Below are 22,784 nucleotides of genomic sequence, written 5' to 3' on the forward strand. Positions count from 1 at the left end.
GGAGGGAAAGATGGACGAGTTCCGGGATGAGAAATCCGTGTAAATCCACTTTACAGGAGCAAAGGAGAGGTTTTTCCATGGATATGAACATCCTCAGGCAGAACCAGGACGTGAAATATCACTATGGAACATCCAATTGAAAGGAAGCGCTGTTGAGCCTCCAGGAATTCCATGTATCAGTGGGATTATCATGGAATATCACATTGTCTCAGGTTGCAAGGCAAATTGTATCTGTTTGCCATCTGCATGGCAGCTGTCTCCTGTCCATTTGGAACTTTTCCTTATCTCTTCCACACCCACTCCTCCCCCCAGGCAGACCCCTGCTGATAACAGGCCATGGAATGTCCCTGCATGGCTGCTAAGAACTGCAGCATCCCACTGGGAGATGTGAGCCCAGGGGGAGGAGCCAAGCATTCCTGTCCGGATAGAATCTGGAGATTCTGGAACACCAGCACGGCTCCTCCACTGGATTTCCCAGAGGAGCAGCAGCTGCCTCTGCCCCTGGACCTTCAGAGGCAGAGTGCACCTTTCTCCAGGATCCCTGCTCCAGCAGAACCACCCCTGGCACTGCAGGAGGGCTGAGCCACAATTCCAGTGGGACTGCTGCCAGCACCCTGACCCACAGGGTGTCAGGCTGTGCTCTGGCTCTGGCAGGGTTGGTTTAGTTCACTGCATTGTTTATTTTATCTTTTTATTTTCTTCCCTATTAAAGAACTGTTATTCCTGCTCCCTTTTTTTTTTTTTTTTTTTTTTTTTTTGCCTGAGAGCTCCTTAATTTAAAATTTATGGCTATTTGGAGGGTGGGGGTTTGCATTTTCTATTTCAGGGGAGGCTCCTGCCTTCCTCAGCAGAGAGATGTCTGTTCAAAGCAAGACACACATCCAATGGAAAGGAAATGCTGGTGTGCCTCCAGGAATTCCATGTATCAATGGGATTATCATGGAATATCATATCCAGTGGAAAGGAAATGCTGCTGTGCCTCCAAAAATTCCAGGTGAGCTCCAGTGGGAAGAGCCAAGGACACCTAGCTCCTGGTGCAAAAATCACTAATTAGCAGATCCTGTCTTATTTTTGGAATGTTTTCCCAACACTCTGCTGATTCCTGAATCCTTCTGTCTCAGCATTTCTGGTTTTTGGGAAGGTCACCAGGAAAAATCACAACAGGAGTAAACAGCAACTTTTAAAGCAGAATTTGCTTCAGACACTGCCAGTTTTGAATTATTTATATTTATTAAAGAGGAGAAAAAGGAGCATTTCCATGTCCTGTTCACCTGGGAATGCTGTGGGATTGAGGGATTGCAAACAGCTCCAGCACAACCCATTTCTTAAGGGGGAAAAAAAATACATATATTTATATCTGTTATTTATACACATTCCCCAAAAATCTGGGGTTATTTCTTCCCTGGATATTTGCATTTGAAAGACAGGACTGAATTAATTCCAGACTAAATGTAAACATGGCATACCTGGATCCGGGAGGACAGGCTGTCCCTGGGATGTTTTTTTGGGAATCTGCAGGAGGACAAGCTCTGGCTGGCTCCCACCTCACTCCCAGAGCCTGGGCTCTCGTTCCAGCCCCTCCTTGGGAATGGAGGGAAGTGTGGACAGGGATGGGACACATCTGAGAAAACACATCCTGAATGACTCGCAGGGAATGAAGGCAAAGCTCATCCAGGTTTGGCTGGAAAAGGAAAAAGGAGCCTCTTGTTCAGCCCTGAACCCACACCAGGAGGGTTTGGATCCAGCTGCCTCTGGATTCGGGATCTGGAGAGCCCAAATCCCCCAGTCTGGGGCTGGGGACACTGCAGGGGGCTGGGATGGTGAAGGAGGGGTGGAATTTGTCACCTCACGGGGACTTGTGTCTGGAGTCAATCCCTGAGGAATGTTCCTGATCCAGGAAAGGTCAAAGGCAGGGTTCAGACTTGAGTCTGGATTCAATCCCCTCCTTTTCTCAGGGAAAGATCAAAGATGTGTTCAATCCTCTCATTTTTCCAGGGAAAGGTCAGACACAGGGTTCAATCCCCTTGTTTTTCCAGGAAAAGGTTCCTGATCTGGGGAAAGGCCAAAGATGGGTTTGATCCCCTCATTTTCCAGGAAAAGGTTCCATTTCTTTTGGCTCCTTGCTCCTCCCCTGCTGCTCCCACATGTCTGCTGAGCCTCTCCTGGGGCCAAGGTCTCATCCTGAGCTGGTTCTGTTCCAGGAAGAGCTCAAACCCTTTCTGAACCCCAAGCTCTGCACATTCTGCTTTTCCATGAGCGATATTTGGGATCCTACACAGAGATCTCAGATGGGAACAACCAAAACTGCCCAAAATCACTTCCCTTTTCACCCAACAAGGGTTCTCAGGCTCTCTGGAAATGCTGCTGAACAACAGGAGGAGCCCTAAAAACCAGGAATTTCTTTAGGCCAGCTCTGGAAAGCCCCAGTTTGGTTTTCTGCAGTGTTCAAGCTCCCAGGGCACCTCAGGGACCAGGAAAAGTCTCCAGACCTGGATGGGGAGGCCCTGGCATGGAAGAGCTGTGGATTCTCACCCCTGTGGATTCCCACCCCTGGCAGTGTCCAAGGCCAGGCTGGACACTGGGGCTTGGAGCAGCCTGGGACAATGGGAGGTGTCCTTCCCATGGCAGGGGTGGCACTGGGTGGGACTTCAGGTCCCTCCAACCCAAACCATTCAGGGATTCCATGAGGCAGGAATGACAGCAGGGATGCCTGGATGGGATCCCTCCCCAAAGGATTTGGGAAGGGGGAATTTGGGAAGCAGCTCCTCAGCTAAAAAGCTGCCACTGTGGGGTCAGAGGTTTCAAGGGGACACAAAATGTCCCTCTCCACAGAGAACCCATTTATCCCACGGGACTTGGATAGGATTTACCTGCAGAATAAGGGGATTTAAGGCCCATGGTTCCACAAGTGTCACACTTCCCATCAGAGTCCCTAAGGATCCTGGGTGCAATTAAATTCTTCAAGAATTTATTTCATTTGGAGCACCCTGAGGGTGCCCAAGGCATGGACAGTGCCTGTAAGATGCAGGAGGGGAAGTCAGGAGAACCCTTCTCCTCTGGAGGGACACCGGGAGACCCTGAGAGATCCCTTTGGGAAGCTGAGTTGTCCTGGAGATCCCAGAATGCTGGAAAGGTTTGGGTTGGAAGGGACCTTAAATCCATCCATCCCACCCCTGCCATGGCAAGGACACCTCCCACTGTCCCAGGTGCTCCCAGCCCCAATGTCCAGCCTGGCCTTGGGCACTGCCAGGGATCCAGGGGCAGCCCCAGCTGCTCTGGGCAGCCAGGGCCTCACCAGAAAAGGGACAATTTCACCAGAAAACCCATTTTCCTCTGTGTGTTTGCTTTTCTGGAGATAAATGGGAACCCTCCATAAAAAGTGGCCATGGAACGACAGTTCCAAAATCCCTGTTTTCTGCAGGAAAAGTTTCCTGTATCCAGGACTTTCCCTGTTATTCCAGGCACCTTTCAATCCTTGAAAAACCCTCAGACTGCAATTTCTGATGTCACTCAGTCCCTCTCCCATCTCCATTCCCTTTGTCTGCCTTTGGAGCTGGAGCTCTCAAACTTGTGCTCATTCAGTGGGGCTGAGTTTGGAAAATCCAGGAATAATCTATGTTAAAAATCAATTAATTTAATTGAAATTGATTTAATTGAATTTAATCTCCCCAGTTTTTCAGTCTGATTCCTGATGGCCACAGGCTAGCTCTGCACCCTTCCAGGGAGAGCAGGAATTTCCATGGAGGTTTTCAGATCTGGTTTTGAGTTGGAAGTCTGGGAAATGCCACAACCTTTGAACCTGCCCCAGCCCCGGGGGTCTCCAGCACAGCCAGAGCAGGGAGCCAAGGGGAAAGCTCCAAAAATTCCAAGGGCAGAGATAATTCCAGCCTTTTCCATGAGCCCTGATCCCAGCGGCCTCTCTGCTGAGGGAAGTATTCCCTCTGCTGACTGGACCAAGGAACTCTTTATGGACACAGCAAAATCATCATTTTTGGGGGCAAAGATTAGAAAGAATCATTCCCTAAATCTGCAGGAAAATCCCCAAAGCCAATTTATTTAGGGATGAATGAGCCAAATAAAGTTTCGGATGAGTTTTTCCTCATGGAAGAGTCCCAGCTCTCAATCAAGTTCTGTTGATGAAGTTTAAAGTCTTGAAATTCCTCCAGGCTGTGTTTGAGGAGTGCAGCAAACCCTGGATATTCATTTTTAAGGAAATAAAACAACACAGGTACTCTGACAGAGCTCAGAAATGCTCCAAATATCCAATATATTTCCCTCCTAAATTCTGTTTGCTTTGTGATTCCCAGTGGTCCATCTCTCACTCATTATCTCTGTATTTATTTTGCCCCAGTTTCAGAAGCACTGATGTCATCAATCACCTGATTTCTTCACTGCTGCAAAAGCTTTCAGAGTTTTGAGAGGAGGAGGGAATTTTCCATGACTGTTTTTGGTCAGATTTTCAAGATTTATTCCTCCAGCACCCAAGGTTTAGGACTGAAGTGATGCCTCCCTGTCCTAGGTGAACAGGAGAGCAGAATTCCAGCTGGATTGGGTTATCCAGCTCCTTGGCAGCAGCAGCTGTGCCTGTGTAAGAATAATTTGAGCTCCAGTTAAATTATTTGATCCCTAAAATGTTGCTGATTACACTGTGGGGTTTTCCCTCTGTGGAACAGCCCAATCATTCCTGTAGGAACAGCTCTGTTCTTGGCTCCACAGGAGAAAAAAAAAGGGATTTTAACTCTCAGTTGTGTTGTATGGCTCAGGTGGAGAGAACTGGTTGGGATAAACCTTTGGAGCACTGGATTGAGCATTCCCACCTTTTTGATGGGGTTCTGAAGGAGTTCAGACTGAGTTACCATACAGGGCCAGCCCTCAAATCCAAATTCCGCTCCAGAATGTCTCAAATTCAGCTCCAGAACCAAGGTCCAAAGCTGCAGGCTGAAACCCTCTTGTAAAGCTTTGGAGAAAGATGTAATTGATACATCTCTGGTTTTGATACTCCATTGGTACTCCTCAGTTGATGCTCAGTTGATACTCCATTGGTACTCCGTTGATACTCCATTGGTACTCTGTTGATACCCCATTGATACTCCCTTGATACTCCCTTGATACCCCATTGGTACTCCGTTGATACTGCATTGATACTCCACTGATAGTCCGTTGATACTCCATTGGTACTCCATCAATACTCCATTGATACACCATTGATATTCCATTGATACCCCATTGATACTCCATTGATACTCTGTTGGTACTCCGTTGGTACTCTGTTGATACTCCATTAGTACTCTGTTGATACTCCGTTGATACTCCATTGATACTCTGTCAATGCTCCATTGATACCCCATTGATACTCTGTTGATACTCCATTGATACTCCATTGGTACACCGTTGATGCTCTGTTTCCCTGTAACACACGAAAGCCTGGGGAGATGAAGGGTTTAAATTGATGTCAAGCAAAGGCCCCAATGCCAGAGTGAGCAGATATTAAAGTATTTGTGATCTATGAGAAGTTTAAGCAGAGAGGAGGAGAATGATGAAAACCCTGTGCCCCCATGAGAAGAAGATCTCTGTTCCCAGGGATGAAGATGATTTCAGAGATAGATAATGAGAATTTTGCCTTTGAACAGTCCATCTTTAAAACAATACCCCAGAAGTTGACATGGCCTCTAAACACATCTGTGGGAAAAGCTTGTGAAAAATGGGAGGGATTTCACAATTCCAGATTTCCCCAGGCAGCTGCTGTTTGTGAGGGATCCACAAGAGAACTGTTTTTTTCCTCATGGAAAAGTCTCCATAACATGAACAAGAGGGACTTCTCTCCCTAAATGAACTGAAGAAAGACTATTCTAGAGGTCTAGACATTTCTAGACTATTCTAAACTAACTTAAATTTTTAGTTTTAATTCTTTACATTGTCAATGGGAAAGAAAAGGTTGTAGGGAGAGGAGAAGTGTTCTGAAGGTTTTGTTCTGATTCTTGTTACTCTTTCTTTTAGCTACTGTAAATAAATTTTTCTTTATACTCTTTTAGAGTTTTGAGCCTGCTTTGCCTCTCTCCGGGTCCTAGCTCACAGCAGCAATGGGTGAGTGTGTCCTGGTGAGGGCAGTGGGGATTGGACAGCACTGAGCCCGCCACAGTCGCGTCACCGTTGGGCCAGCAACAGGAGACAGGTGACACATTGAGTCTAACTCTCTTCAGGAGGCTAATACTGAGTTTATTGGTTTATTAGTTTATTCCTTTTTATACACTGCTCCAATACAGGCAGACCTCATTGGTCACTTCATCAACACCCCATCACCACTGGCTAATTAAGAAGACCCCCTCTGGTAAACATCTTATGAGAAAACAAGTGTTCAAAACACCAGCTGCAGGATTGCTTTAATTCTTTCTTTCACCCTTCTCCAAACTCCTGTTAGAGACAGTCTGGAATTTCCTTCATTTGCCTCACGATCATCCAAGGGCCTTGAAGACCCCGGCAGGAGCTCTGGCCTGGCTGAGGTGGATGTTTCCAAGTGATTGTTTGCAGGTGTGCTCGCTGTGCCTTCACAGAGCACTGCTTCGAACAGGTTCTGATAAATGGTGGCCTGTCCTTGCACACCTGCACCTGCCTCACAGACCGAGGGGTCTCAACACAACGGCTCAGGAATCTTCCCCACCTTTTGGCCAGCTGCCACTCGCTTTAGATTGAGACCATACAAACTATACAGACTGCATAAACTGTAACTTTTGAGATGACTTCAGTGAACCCCCATGGACGACGGCGAATCTGTGTGGCTGGGCCATGAGGATATAGCAGCGCTGCAATGGCCCCATTGAGGGGAGAGAATGATGAGGAGGACTCCAGGGATATCAGAAGGTTAATTCATTACTTTATTATACTATATTATTCTATACATCTAAACTGAATCTGCCAAACACTCAGCCCTGCACACACTGCCCAGAATCTGGTGACTGTCACCCGACACACACACACACACACACACACACACACCTGGCCCTGACAGGCCAAGGAACCAAAGCACCATCACTGTGGGTAAACAATCTCCATATTGCATTCTGCTTTTGCGCAAACACAGGCACAGCAAATGAGATAAGAATTGTGTTTTCTTTCTCTGATGTTCAGAGAATGTGAAACCCAGAAATCTTGGGAAGAATTGTGCCTTGCTTTTCTCTGTGAAGAGAAATGTGGGGCTGCAGCCACTCGCTTTGGACTGAGACTGTATAAGCAGTAACTTTTGAGGTGACTTTGGTGAACCCCCATGGTCTGTGTAGCTGGACCATGAGGATTCCATCTCATTGGTAGCTATATTCCCCTTCCCCTCCTTTCCTTTCTATCCTTTATTATCTTTTCTGATCCGTCTATCACACTTGCTGTTGGCCCTCAATAAAGGTGCATTTGCTGTGATTAAACTGACAGTCCTTGCTGTTTGTCTTTTGCACTTTTGGGATCTGGAAATGAACCATCACGATCTCGCTTGCCCTAGCGGATCATGAGAGCGCCCCAGAACAATTCCTGGGAAAGCTCATCTGGCTTTCTCTCTCTGACCAGACTGTCAGTATCCACGCACTCGTTGGTGCATTGGCCGGGAAATCTCAAATTGGTAAAATCTGAAATTGGCAAACAAAGACCACTACACAAAATTGGTGTTTCCACCTGGTTTCGAACTGGAACCTCCACCCAGGTTCAGCCTAGCCCCTGTCCAACAACAGGACATTCCCACTTCATTTCTTGGGGCTCCATCACTTCTTAACATTCCCTTCAAAACCCACACCCCCCAAAATTCTGGGTGTGATGGGGAGTTCATTCTGCCCTGCCAGCATGGGCTGAAGCAGCCCCAGGTAGCCCCACCTCACCCGGTCCTAATTTTTAATTTTTTTCTTCTCCTTCTCCAAGTCCTTCTGTGATGCCTGTACAATTCCATTCTGCCAGGAAACATTCCCCCAAAAAAAGAAAAAGAATGAAAATTGACTTCTCTATGCAAATCACAGCCCTGTGCATAATCAGGGAGGACAGGAGCTCACCCAGTGTCCTCCAAACAGCATTTGGGGATGAAAAATGTGCAGCACTCACTCAACCTCCAACCCCCAGGCCTTGCCCAGGCGGGTGTTAATGAGGATCATTCCTAATTAAGGCTTTTATTTAAAGCAGGTGACATTAATTGTTCTAAAATGGAACTGGGATTTTAAATGGGATTTTAAGGACATTCAGGGCTCCTTTTCTGTGGTTGGTGTGAGGGGTTTGGGGCGGAGGGGGAACAGGAAATCTTCCCTGCCAGAAGGGGCTGGGGTAGGGACACCTCTGCTGCTGGGGCTGCATTGGGTGGATATTCCCTTCTGGGAAAAGCCTTTGGGATTCTGGTGCTCAGGATCCCAGAGATGAGGCGGGAAAAGAGCTCCAAGGACATCGAGTGCCAGCTGATCCCCACCTTGTCCCCTGCCCAGAGCTCTGAGTGCCACCTCCCGGGATTCCTGGGACACCCCCAGGGATGGGCACTCCAACCCTCCCTGGGCAGTTCCAAGCCCTGAGCCCCCTTTCCATGGGGAAATTCCTGCTGTGCCCACCCTGAGCCTGCCCTGGCCCAGCCTGAGGCCGTTCCCTCTCCTCCTGTCCCTGTTCCCTGGAGCACAGCCCGACCCCCCTGGCTGTCCCCTCCTGGCAGGAGCTGTGCAGAGCCACAAGGTCCCCCCTGAGCCTCCTTTGCTCCAGGCTGGGATGTGCCAGGCCATGAAATCCAAGGAACTGGGAATTCCTGAGCTCTGTGGGATCAGTGCTGTCCCAGCAGGACCTGCCCTCTGTCCCTCCTGTCCCTGGGACTCCAGCCCAGCCCTGGTCACCAGCACGAGGTTCCTGAGGGACACAAATCCATCCCAATCCTCATTTGCCCATTCCCGGAGCAAACTCCAGCAAGAAAAGCCCCACACAACCCTGGTTTTCTCTCAGGAGGTCACACCCCTTTGGGAATTGCTGTTTAAATGCTGAGGGGTTTGTTCTGTTCACAAAACTGACCCAAAGATTGAAAGTGCCATTCCCAGAGCCACCCAAAAATTCATCTGGCTTGTGATTAATTAAACCTGATTAATTAAACCACACTCTGATAAAAGGGTTTGGAGCTATGTGCCAAGGACAGGACCAGCACTGGAAGGCGACAGGAATCAACCCTCCCTGCACCCCATTCCAGCCCCAGCTGCTCTGCTGATTATTAATTATAATTATTAATTCCTATTAATTATGTAATAATTATTCCTAATAATTTTATAATTATTATTTCTATTAATCCAAATCCTTCAGCCCACACATCTTTGGGATCTGCTCACAGGGAGGGTTTGATGCCACAAACAAATGAGCTGAACCTCCCCTGGCCATGGGAGGGGCTGCCTGGGCCAGGGAGCTGTTTAATTGGGATTGGGCTCTAATTGGATTGGATTTGAATGGTTCACGCTGCTCCCAAAAGGCTCTTAGTGCTTCATAAATCACTTTTCTTTATGGTTGGAGCCTCTGGTTCCTTCTGAGGGTTTCCCGAAAAGCAGCTCTGAGCCTCTGTCCAGGATATCCAGAAGGATCTGGGGTGGGAATGCAGTTTAAAATCAGCCTAAAATCAGCATAAAATCATCTAAAAATCAAATCCACTTCAAATCAACCTAAAATCCACGTCAAATCCACTTCAAATCCAAACAGGTCCAAATCCACTTCAAATCCAGAGCTCTGCTCACTGCCATGGAGGGGAAAGGCACCGCTCCTCCAGGGGGGTTTTCAGTGGGAATTGCACATCAGGCCTTTCCCATTCCACATTCCTATTTCTGCCACCCAGGGAATTATCCCGGTGACTTTGCAGCTCCTCTGAAGTGAAGCAGCCCAAAATCAGCTCTGAAAGCAGCTCTGAACCCCTGTCCAGGATATCTGGAAGGACCTGGGGTGGGGACACAGTTTAAAATCAGCTTTAAATCAGCGTTAAATAATCTAAAAGTCATATTCAAATCATCCAAAAATCAGATTCAAATCCACTTCAAATCCACTTTAAATCAACTTAAAATCCACTACAAATCCATTTCAAATCAGCTTCAAATCCACTTCAAATCCAGAGCTCTGCTCACTCCCCTGAAGGAGGAAAGGCACTGCTCCTCCAGGGGGGTTTTCAGTGGGAATTGCACATCAGGCCTTTCCCATTCCACATTCCTATTTCTGCCACCCAGGGAATTATCCCAGTGACTTTGCAGCTTCTCTGAAGTGAAGCAGCCCAAAATCAGCCCCAAATCCACCTCAAATCCAGAGCTCTGGTCACTCCCCTGAAGGAGGAAAGGCACCACTCCTCCAGAGGGATTTTCAGTGGGAATTGCACATCATGCCTTTCCCATTCCCAGGGAATTATCCCAGCTTCTCTGAGGTGAAGGATCCCATGGGATGATAATTCCTGAGGCTTTAGGCTCCAAGTTTGATCCAGTTTCCCCTTAAGCTGCTGGAGCTTTTGCCCTGTGAGTGTGAGGGAGCCCAGGGCAGCTCCAGGGGAGGCCACAATCCTGCAGAAATCCCTTTTTCCATGAACTCTGAACATTTCCCGACACTTTCATCTTTTGGAGTGAATTTTTCACGCTCGGGGATTGTTTTGTATGGATGAGCTGAACACAATCCCTGCAGGCAGCCGAGTTCAGGGATGGTGAAGGCGCACAAAGGATCCTCAAAAAAGAAGGAATAATTGTGATAGGAGCAAATCAACTTCAAATCCAGCTTTTTCTGATGGAAAGGAACTTATTCCAGCAGAGCTGGGAGCCAGAAAATCATGGAGCAAATTGATCCATCTTGATCCTGAATTGTTTCATTATCAACACTGCAAGGGGATCCCAAACACACCTGGGTCTGATCCAGCTGTGCTCCACACCTGGATCCCTCAGCTCTGAATCCCTCAGACCTGGGCCAGCAGGAAAATGAATCCCACTGCTGCTTCCTGGGATCGCAAATGCACTGGGAGCCTCTGAGAGATCCAGTCATGGAAAGAAAGGGGTGAGGGTCAATGAATTCCCAGGATTTCACCAGCTCAGAACTGGAATTTCCACCCCGAGCTGAGCAAGGAAAAAATCCCAGGGTGGGCTCAGCAATCCAAGGTGGCTCTGAGATGGAAATCCATGGCAATCCTTGTTTTCCTGGGAAGGATCTTGGGAGCTTCTGGAGGTGACAGAACTCCTGCTGCTTGTCCAGAGCTGTGCTGGCTCCTGAGTTTTTGTGGATCAGTCACTGCCCTGGATCTGCACAGAATGGAAATCAAATCAGGCTTTTCCTGATCCTTTTCCAAAATTCCAGTCAGAGGCAGGATTGTCACAGGTTTAGGGCTGCTCTGGGATCTCAGACCGAAGTGGAGGTCTAAAGCTCAATTTTGGGCCCATCAGGACCAGACCTGGAGGGGATGGAGCGAGTCCAGGGCAGGGAATGGAGCTGGGAAGGGGCTGGAGCCCCAGGAGAGGCTGAGGAAGCTGGGAAGGGCTCAGCCTGGAGCAAAGGAGGCTGAGTGGGGCCCTTGTGGCTCTGCACAGCTTCTGCCAGGAGGGAGCTCCTCAAAGTTGGTTCTTTTTTGGACAAAACAAAAATTTGCCTAGAAATGCTGAATTTCCATTTTTTTTTTGGTGTTTTCTTTTTTTTTTTAATAACCTGCAGCAGGGTGGAAAGTGCTTATTTTTTTTAAATCAGGCTTTGGTCCTCTCAAAAGCACCCCACAAACCCTTTTGAGGGACATTATTAACATATTTATTTATAGGGATTAAAAATTTATCCTTAATGAAAGATTTCTATCCTGTGGAGCCAAGGAGAACCCTTATTCTTTTTAGTCCTGTAATGTGCTAAAATTACTGGATTTGGGATTTTTAAAAATTTTTGGGGTTTTTCCATGGAATAAAAGAAGTTTTAGTTCTTCTACCAAGTCTGTAATTCTGTGATTCTGTAATTCTGTAATTCTATGATGCTGTGATTCTGTAAGTCTGTCATTCTGTGATCCATGGTTCTGTAATTCTCTGATTCTATAATTCTATAATTTTATTAATCTATATTTCTATGGTTCTGTAAGTCTATAATTTTATTATTCTGATTCTATAATTCCATGATTCTCTAATTCTAGAATTCCATAATTCTCTTATTCTATAATTCTATTGTTCCATAATTTTGATTCTATAATTTTATGATTCTATTATTCTATAATTTTTTTTTTCTCTAATTCCCTGGTTCCCTAGTTCTCTAATTCTCTGATTCTCTGAGCAAGGCCATAATCCACCATATCACATTTTTAGGATATCAAAGATTATCCCAAATTTCTCCACGCTGGGAGTGCCTGGAAGGAACTGGAGGTGCCCGGGGCCAAACCCAGCCCAGGTGCCACCAGAGAGCCCCGGACAGGGGGACCTGGGGAGGGAAAAACCCCCAGGAAATGGGAATTCCTGGTTTGTGTCCACAGATCCCCTCCAGGGCCGCAATTCCATCACCCCACTGCTGTCCGGCCATCAAAGGGACATTGGGGAGGAGGTGGCAGCAGGAGGGGGTGACAGTGACAGAGCCATGGCAACGAGGAGCGTCACCCTGGCAACACTCCCAGCTGGTCCAGGGATCGAGAAAGGCGTTTGTGGAGGGACCTGCGATCCCGGCCCCTTCCCCATCCCCATCCCAATCCCGGCCCCTTCCCCATCCCGGCCCCTTCCCCATCCCGGCCCCTTCTCCATCCCCATTCCCCATCCCCATCCCCATCCCCATCCCCATCCCCATCCCCAACCCCATCCCGATCCCCATCCTGGCCCCTTCCCCCTCCCCATCCCCTTCTCCATCCCCATCCCCTTCCCCATCCTCATCCTCATCCCCATCCCAGCCCCTTCTCCATCCCCATCCCCATCCCCATCCCCATCCCCATCCCCTTCCCCATCCCTATCCCGATCCTGGCCCCATCATGATCCCGGCCCCTTCCCCATCGCGATCCCGATCCTTATCCCGGCCCCTTCCCCATCCCGGCCCCATCCCCATCCTGATCCCAGCCCTTTCCCAATCCCAGCCCTTTCCCCATCCCGGCCCCTTCCCGATCCCAGCTCCCCCCGGGGCTGGGAAGGGCGGCCGAGGGCCGGGGGTGCCCCCAGGAGGTCCCCGTTCCCAAATAAAGGAATTTTCGTGTCCAGCCCATTCGGGAGCTGCTTCCAGCTGAGAACCGGAATGGGAAAAGCAAGGCTGGGAAAGGGTCTGAGGGAACGGCTCGAGGTGCAAAGGAAACGTGGGAATTTCGGTGGGATGGGAGTCAGAGAGGGGTGGCAGATGTTCCTGGGATGCAGCAGAATCCCACCAGTGTCAGAGGGGCCAGTCTGGAAACCCCTGAGAGACCCCAGAGCTGGCTGGGCTGGGAGGGAATTTATGGATCATCCCGTTCAAGCTGGCCTTGGACACTTCCCCCTGGAAGTGGGCAACCACAGCTGTGGGCAGCCACAGCTGCTCTGGAACCCCTGAGCCAGGATTTCTGTTTCAATTCTTCACATTTCATAACTCTTTTCCATTGTTTGGGTTTATTTCCTGCCTTTTATTCCTCCTTTTCTTCCCCTTCTCTTGGGAATATCCTGGATTTCTCCTCAGTGGGAATGTGCCCTCCCTGCTCTGCTGTTTGATCCCAAAAAAACCATTCTGCATTCCTGCAGGGAATGGCTGTGGGAATGGGGGTGATGCAGTAAAGGCCCGAGTTGAGTCCGTGGATATTCCCTGTGCCAGGGCTGGATCCAGCAGGAAAGAAACTGAGCAGAATTTTAGTTGAGAAAATACAAGAATCTGAAGAATTCAAGAACTAAAATAATTGAAATAATAAAAGAATTGAAGAATTAAAACAATTAAAAGTAAATAATTTTTAAAATAATAATTAAAACTCTAAAAATTATTTTTAAAATTAGAATTTGAATTAGAATTAGAATTACATTTAAATTTAAATAAAAATTAAAACTAAAACTAACACTAAAAGTAAAAGTAAAACTAAAATTAATTTGAGCTAAAAGAATTCCAAGCCCCTTTTCCATTGATTAGGGCACAAGCACCCAGGGAGCTCCGGGCCCTGTCCCCCCAAACCTCTGCGGTTCCCAGCCCGGAATGTCCATCCCGAACCCACCAGGTGCAGCCACAAGAGGGAGATCCAAGCTCTGGAAAGCGCCCGGGAGGCTCCCGAGGTTTGGCCAGGAGCGGGACCCGGGGCTGAGCATCCTCCCCGTGCCGGAACACCCGGGAACAGCCCAAGGATCCCTCCCAGCCCCGGGAGAGGCCAGAGATGGATTCGACATTCCCCGGGCGGGGGGAGAGTTGGGGCCAGCCTGGGAGGGAAATCCCAGCTCAGGGGCTGCTTCGGCTCCTCTTGTTTCGCTGAAATTTTGATGTTGTTGAGGTTAATTTGGCACCAAATGGACAGAGAGCAATAATTTATAAATGGAGCTTGAATGGGAGGAAAAGGAAGAAGGAAAAAGGGTAAAAAAGAAAAAGGAAAAGGGAAAAAGGAAGAGGAGGGAAGTTCTGGGAAGACGGAAGGTTTCGGGAAGGTTTCGGGAAGGGAAGGGAAGGTTTCGGGAAGGGAAGGGAAGGGAAGGTTTCGGGAAGGGAAGAGAAGGGAAGGTTTTGGGAAGGGAAGGGAAGGTTTCGGGAAGGTTTCGGGAAGGTTTCGGGAAGGTTTCGGGAAGGGAAGGGAAGGGAAGGGAAGGGAAGGGAAGGGAAGGGAAAGGGAAAGGGAAAGGGAAAGGGAAAGGGAAAGGGAAAGGGAAAGGGAAAGGGAAAGGGAAAGGGAAAGGGAAAGGGAAAGGGAAAGGGAAAGGGAAAGGGAAAGGGAAAGGGAAAGGGAAAGGGAAAGGGAAAGGGAAAGGGAAAGGGAAAGGGAAAGGGAAAGGGAAAGGGAAAGGGAAAGGGAAAGGGAAAGGGAAAGGGAAAGGGAAAGGGAAAGGGAAAGGGAAAGGGAAAGGGAAAGAATCCATGGATATGATCCTTTTTCCTGCCACAATGGAACTAGAAGCAGCCTGGGTCCAACTGACCCCTCTCTCCATTATGCACAATAATTACTTAATTATCTCAGATAAAAATATCCAATTGTCCAGGGGCCCTAATGAGCCTTGGCAAGGCTGAAGGTGCCTGTGTTTGCAGGAATTGTGAGGGATTCCAGCCTGGAGCCACCCCTGGCAAGGCCAAATCCCGTCATGGAGCAGCTCTGCTGCAGTGACACAGTCAGTGGGAGTCAAGTGGTGACACCACGAGCTCATTAAAATTAAATCAATGGGCAATTACCGACACAATCATTATAGTGATTGGAGGAGATTCCTCGGGTTCCATCCCTCCATACCTGACTCCAGCAAAATCCAGGTTTTCCACTTCCTTTGATTTTATTCTTCCTCGAATTTTGCCCTAAGGCTGCTCCCCTGGGATTTCTACAGCAGGATTGATTTGGGATGGATCCCTGCCCTAAAAGTCCGCTCTCAAACGCACTTTTCCCCCTTTTCCAGGGGAGTGTTCCTGCCTGGAGGGTGAGGCGGTGTCCGCAGCTCGGTCACCAGCAGAGGGTGAAGGAGGCACCTGCAGGAGCGATCCCAGCCTGGAAACGCCGAGTCCTTGGGATCTCACCCGAAACGGCTCCTGGAGCTTTCCTTGGAGCCCCGGGAGCAGCGGAAGAGAGGGATCGGGGGAGGAGGAGCTCAGGGTGGGATGTGGGTGCTGCAGGGGTGTGGGACAGGCTGGGACACGGGGCAGAGCTCCCCGAAATCCCTGCTCTGTCACCGGTGGGAGAGCCCGAGATCCAGCCCAGAGAGCTCAGGAATTCCCAGTTCCTTGGATTTCATGGCCTGGCACATCCCAGCCTGGAGCAAAGGAGGCTCAGAGGGGACCTTGTGGCTCTGCACAGCTCCTGCCAGGAGGGGACAGCTGGGGGGGTCGGGCTGTGCTCCAGGGAACAGGGACAGGAGGAGAGGGAACAGCCTCAGGCTGGGCCAGGGCAGGCTCAGGGTGGGCACAGCAGGAATTTCCCCATGGAAAGGGGACTCAGGCCTTGGCAGGGGCTGCCCAGGGAGGGTTGGAGTGCCCATCCCTGGGGGTGTCCCAGGAATCCCTGGAGGTGGCACTCAGAGCTCTGGGCAGGGGACAAAGTGGACATTGGGCACAGCTGGGACTTGGTGAGCTTGGAGCTCTTTTCCAACCTCAGTGATTTGATGATTCCATGATTTTTTATTCCGTTAATGAAGTTCCCTAATAACTCTCTGAACTCTGGGATCCTCTTCCAGCCCATGGAGAAATTGGCACCATGGAGAGGTTCAGCCTATCCCGAGGGTGGGAAGGGGCTCAGGTGGGGCACAAGGCACATCCATCCCAAGGACAGGATTTTTCCTATCCCAAGGACAGGATTTTTCCCATCCCAGGGACAGGATTTTTCCCATCCCAGGGATGGGATTATTCCTGCTTTATCAACACATGCCTTGGGTCAGATGTTTCATTTCCACTGAAGCTGGAGCTGAATGTTCCTCTCCTCAGATAAAGAATGATTCCCCAAAAGATTCCGAGCAATTTTCAAACCCAGCTGCTCTAAACGTCCAAATGCTGGGAGATTTCCTGGTTTGTTGTTGTTCTAGGGTTTTGTAAATGGAGAAAAAGAAGGGATTTCTGCCTCAATGGACTGGATTTCCTCAGTGGTGAAATTCCCCCTCCTTTCCACAATCACCTTTTGACTGAGAATCGCTCTGTGATAAATAAATATTCCCTATCAGCTTTCCTTGCTGATGATTGCATATCCAGCAGGTGATCTGCCCCTGGAGCCCTCCTTGGGAACACTGGAGGTTCAAACTGAGAATTATTGTCACCTCTGGTGGGTGTTCAACCACAGCCAGAGGAGAATTGTTGGTTTATCTGCAGAGATTATCGGAGCCATGCAGATAACACTCAGAGCAAGGGACAGACTCGCCCTGGCTCTGCAATCAAGGTCCTCCCAGGAGTTGGAATACACACAAGGAGCTGGATAATGGGTTTTTCCTCCTTCTCCCACCCCAGCTCTGTCCGTGGCAGCCTCAGGAATTGCAGCAGAGCTCTGCTCGTCTCCTGCTGGGTTTATTTTTTTTTGGGGCTGCTGCAATTTTCCAAATTGGGCACCTGTTGCTCAGACGGCTCAGGAGGGATGGGAAGCTGGGCCTGGGCTGGTTGGGGGGGATAATTTTCCTTCCCTTCATTTAAATTCACCCCATTTGCCTTTCTGCTTTCAGAACATTCAGGAGGTGGAAGGGGAAATTGCTCCTGGGGTGTTTGCTGCTGCTCAGGGGTTCCTGCAGTGGGGGAACTCCCTCTCCCGGCTCCAGGAGTGCCACACATCCCAAAAAGGTTAAAATTCAATGGATACAGAGCCTGGAAAAGCACCGGGCACTGCTGTGGGTTCTGGCAGAGCAGAGCTCCAAAGATGCCCTGTCAGCTCTGCCTTGCCCAGCCAAATAAAAAATAAAAATAATAAAAAAAAATCTGTTAAAATTGGCGTTTAATTCAATTGTGTCCAAACTGGAGCTTTGTGCTGTCACCTCCTGAGTGAAGGAGGAAATGTCACAGCCCTGCCCCCTCCCATGGGGTGGGAACAACAGCAGTGCAGAAATCAGAGCATTTTGGAGCAAGATTTTCCTGAAAATCCTGGCAGATCCAGGCTGGATCAGTGCTGGCAGTCCTGGAGGGTTCTTCACCTGGCCAGGTGTGGCCAGGGCAGAGCAAGGAGGGATCTCTGAGCCTCAAATAAATTTACCTGGGCTGAAGATCAAAAAGTTTTCACCTGTCCTGGGTCAGAAATTCAGCTCCTGGGTGTCCATAAATCCATGGAGCTCCCACCATGCCCACGGCTGGCATCACTTTGGGGGATTTAAGTAATAAAGCAGGGAAAAAAAGAGCAAAACTTCACCTGAGTGAGGAATTTAGGCTGCTGAGCCCTGCTTTGATGAGTCAGACACCTGAGCAATTCTGACAGGAAAATGCTGAGCCCAGGGAGAGCCCCAGCCATGGAGAATGAAATAAAATCCCTGAGGGCTCCCCAGACATCAATCCCAACAGGATTTATCCATCACACCCAACCCAAACAGCAACAAATCTGCTGTGAACAGGACCCAGCCATCCAGAGGGGCAAATCAAGTGGAGGGGAATGGGAAACAAGGGTAAAAATCAGAATGAGAACACAGAGAGGGGGACAATGTCCCAAAAATATCCTGATGTTTTTAGGAAGATGATTCCAACCCTTCCTGCTACTTCTCGAAGTGAGCTCCTTGCTCACAGGGGTTTGGCCACCTCTCAAAGGTGTCACTGTTACAGGTTAAAGGGTGTCACTGTCACACCCCAGAATGCTCAGCAGGGCCCTAATTGCTGCTGCTAACTGGGGGGATTTGATGATGCTCAATGGAAGCTCAGGAGGGGATCATGGGGTCCTCCACAGTAGCAGCCTCGAGTGGTGCCTTTGTCCCAGGTGGAAGAACATGGGGGGAAACTGGGATAAAAGAACCTCAAACTGGGCAAAAGCTGCAGCTTCAACTCGGCAGAAAGGGATTTTTAAGGGAATTGGTGATTTCATGGAATCCCAGTCTGGTTTGGGTGGGAATACACCTTAAATCCCATCCCATCCCATCCCACCCCACCCCATCCATGGCAGGGACACCTCCCACTGTCCCAGGGACACCTCCCACTGTGCCAGGTGCTCCCAGCCCCAGTGTCCAGCCTGGCCTTGGGCACTGCCAGGGATCCAGGGGCAGCCCCAGCTGCTCTGGCAATTCCAGCCCAGCCCCTCCCCACCCTGCCAGGGAACAATTCCCAATTCCCAAGATCCCATCCAGCCCTGCCCTCTGGCACTGGGAGCCATTCCCTGGCTCCTGTCCCTCCATCCTTGTCCCCAGTCCCTCTCCACCCATCCCACAGCCCTGTCCATCCTTTCCACAAGGCAGCAGCAGGATGGGAGGAAAGAAGCAGAGACATCCCAGGATCCACCCACATTCCCAAAATTTCTGCAGCACATGCAGAGCTAAACCCCAAATCCCAAACTGGCTTTTAGGTTTCTTCAATACCGTATACTGAAGAAATATCCAATATTTTTTTTGTTGCCTCTGAATTCTGCCCTTCACTCCAAGCAGTCCCAGGAGGACATTGAGGATCCATTGGCACATTCCCAGTGTCCCCCCTGCATCTATGGGGACAAGCCCAGCCCTGTGGGTCTTCCCCCTGTGACAGATAAGCAGTGCCATGGCTGACTCTCACAATTAAAAGGCAAATATCCTGGGTATATGTCAGGAGAAGTTTTATAGATTTACAGTTGTGTTTTACCCCCTTGTGTTGCTATCAGGGGTGCCCTGGGTTTGGGACATTTGGGAGGGTCACTTGTTACCATGGCAACAGCTGCCCCCAGTCAAGGTGTCAGGCAGTGATCTCCACCCCTGGGCAGGGAAGGAGGAGTCGATGGACAGAACTTTGGGGGAGCCAAAGGGTTAAAAGGTGAAACCTCCATGGTGTGGGTGAGCACATGGTGGGGAAAATCCTCTGCTCCTGGTGCTGTGATATTTTCTCTATTCAGTCTGCTGCTGTATTTTTGTTAAGGTTTTAATAAACCTTTTACATTCTTGGAAGTGAGCATAGTTTTTCTCACACCACCAGCGCAGGGATAAATCCAGCAGAATTCCTGCATCCTGCCCTGCCCAGGCAGAAATCTCAGGAGCACTGGGGCTATCAGGGAAGTGTGGGATGGATGGAGATACCCTGGAGTTGATAAGGGAGAGCAGGAGAATGCATATTCATGGCAGCCTCCTGGGAAGACAATTTGTAGGAATAAAATCCGTTTGGGAGTGAGGAGAGCAGCTGGCTGACAGCACAGATCCTGTCAGGAATGGCTGGGGAGGTGTTGGAACCACAGCTCTCCCTGAGCTCTGGGATTGGGATTGGGATTGAAGGGCTGGGGATGTGTCAGAGCCACAGCTCTCCCTGAGTACTGGGATTAGGATTGGGATGAAGACTGGGACTCAGCAGCTGAGGAGGTGTCAGGGCCCACAGCGGAACATCTCCCCTCTCTGCTGCTCAGGGAGTGACCCCAGCTCGGCAGGGATGTTTAATCATTATAGATCATAATTATGGGAGTGTTATAATTATGGGACTGTTGGAATTTCAGTTTTTCCAGACTCTGCCTGCCAGGTCCCATCCCCTCCATGGAGAACAGCCCCTGCCCCGCTCCCAGTGCTGCCACGAGATGGGTTTGTGCCCATCCAGAGGCTCTGGAAGTGTTTGGCACCTCCAGGGGGCAGGTGTTGATACCCAGAGATAGAGATAAAGAGCGATGGTGGGATTGGTGTTGGGGTGGGAACAGCGTTTCCAGCAGGCAGGGCTGGAATTCCAGCCCCTCCTCCGGGCTCAAAGGAGATTTTGTGCTCTGAGAAGAGGCTCCATGTGCTGCCCATGGAGGTAGAGCATCTGCAGAGGCTCCTGCAGCTCCACACTGCCAAAGCCCTGGATCTGAACCGTGCTGGGAGCTGCGTTATCATTATTTATCCATCTGCAGGAGAAGCAGAGCTGATCTCATGGAAATGGCTTTAAAATGTGGTTTATTTCTGAGGAGGCCATAAATAAACCCCATCATGGGAGGTGCAGGAACCAGGCTGAGATAAGCCTGGCACAAAGCTGGGTTTTCTGGGGAGATTTGCAGAGATCAATTCCACTCCAATTTCCCTAAAAAACCTCTGAAATTGTGGCCTGGGGGGTGATTTGGCTCTGAGCCTGCAACTTTCCATATCCAAGGACTCCAGAGGCTCCTCAGCATGGAACAGCTGGAATTGTGAGGCTGCAGATGTGCTCCTGGCAGCTCTGGGGTCACTGGGTGCCCTCAGGGGCGTGTGGGGTTCGGGAGAGGGTGACAGCTCCCAGAGTGTCACCAGGACATCCTGAATCCCAGTAAACCCAGGGCACTGGGATATTCCTCATGGATTTGCTAGATGGTGGCTCCCAAACAGTGCAAAATGCCTGGAGATTTGGTGGGCTGAGGGCTCAGAGCACGGATCCCTCCCTGTTGGGGTTTCCTGTGAGGGATTTCTCTGCCTCCCTGGAAGTCTGGAGAAGCTGGGATGGGGAAAGACCTTTGAGGGATGAGGACTGGGAATTTCCAAGGAGAGGAGAGGCTGGCTAAGCCTGGCCCAGTGCCCTGAGCCCTGCATGGCCATAGGGGAGGGGTGGGAATGAGCTGAGGACATGGAAAATTCCCCCAGGATTTTCCAGGAGGAAAGGCAGGAGCTGAGTGGGGCTTCCAGAGGCTGCAGGATGAGTGGGAGATTCCTGCTCCCAGCTGGGATTGATGAGGAGCAGGAAGGAATTTCTTCTTGGGTCAGACAGGGCTCAGATTTCCAACCCATCCCTATTCCCAAGCAAAGCATTGGATATGGAATCACCTCTTCATTCCCACTCTTACACTCCCACAGGTGCTCAGTACTGATATTTTCACTAAATCCCTCTTCTCAGATTTTTTAAAATATATATATATATAAATAAAATGATTATATGATCATATATAAAATATATATTATGTATTATATATTAAATATTATATTATACATCTTAAATATTATAGTAGAGTTGTAAATATATAAATATTAATAATATATACAAATACATAAAATTATTATATCTATAATATATCATATAATATATTTTTATATTATGTATTTATATATTGCATGTTATATTATGTGTATATATGTATATATATATGTATATATATATATATATATATATATATATATATATATATATATATATATATACACATACATATAATGATTCAAGAAATTCCCATAATCCCAAAATCCTGGTGCTGAGGAAAGGGGTGTAAATCCAGAGAAGGCAGAGCTTGGGAACAGGTAACAATTCCCTAAATCCCTCTTCCCAGAGTTCCAATAATCCCAAAATCCTGGCGACATTTAGCTCTGAAGAGCAGGTTGTAAATGCAGAGGAGGCAGAGCTTGGGAGCAGGTAACAATTCCCCAAATTCCCAGTGGGAGCTGTGCTGGAATTGGTGCCCGCAGCCTCATCCCAGGTGGGAGCTGTGCTATTTTTGGCCTGATTTTATTCCTTTGGATTCTAAGCCAGTTCCCAGCTGTGGATAACAGCCCTGATCCCGACGGCCCCGGGCTCCAGCTGCAAATGGAATGGGATGAAGGAGAACGAGGCATGAGGAGCAGGGATTTGTTTTAATGGGTTTCTATAAATAGCTCAGCTGGCTGCAAACGTCGGTGATTATTCCCAAAAAACAGCCTCAGCTCCCCCTTAGGTGAGGTTATCCATGAGTGGATCCTGTTGGCATTCCTGGGGACACTGATGGACAATGGGCTGGACATGAGCCAGCAGGAGCCGATGGCTCCTGGCCTGGATCAGGAATGGTGTGGCCAGCAGGAGCCGGGAGGTCATTGTGCCCCTGCCCTGGGCACTAGGGAGGGCACCCTGAGTGCTGTGTCCAGTTCTGGGCCCTCAATTTGGGAAGGACCTTGGGACACTTGAGAGCATCCAGAGGGGGCAGAGCAGCTGGAGAGGGGCTGGGAACACACACCCTGAGGGAGCTGGGGGTGCTCAGCCTGGAGAAAAGGAGACTCGGGGTGCCCGCATCACTCTCACAGCTCCTGAAAGGTGCCTGTGCTCAGCTGGGGCTGGGCTCTGTCTGCAGGGACTGACAGAACCAGAGCACACAGCCTCCAGCTGCCCCAAGGGAAATACAGGCTGGATAGCAGGGAAAGCTTTTACAGAAAGGGTGATAAAGTTCTGGAATGTTCTGCCCGGGGAGGTGG

Source organism: Haemorhous mexicanus, chromosome 27 (assembly GCF_027477595.1).
Source record: "Haemorhous mexicanus isolate bHaeMex1 chromosome 27, bHaeMex1.pri, whole genome shotgun sequence".
Taxonomy (NCBI): domain Eukaryota; kingdom Metazoa; phylum Chordata; class Aves; order Passeriformes; family Fringillidae; genus Haemorhous; species Haemorhous mexicanus.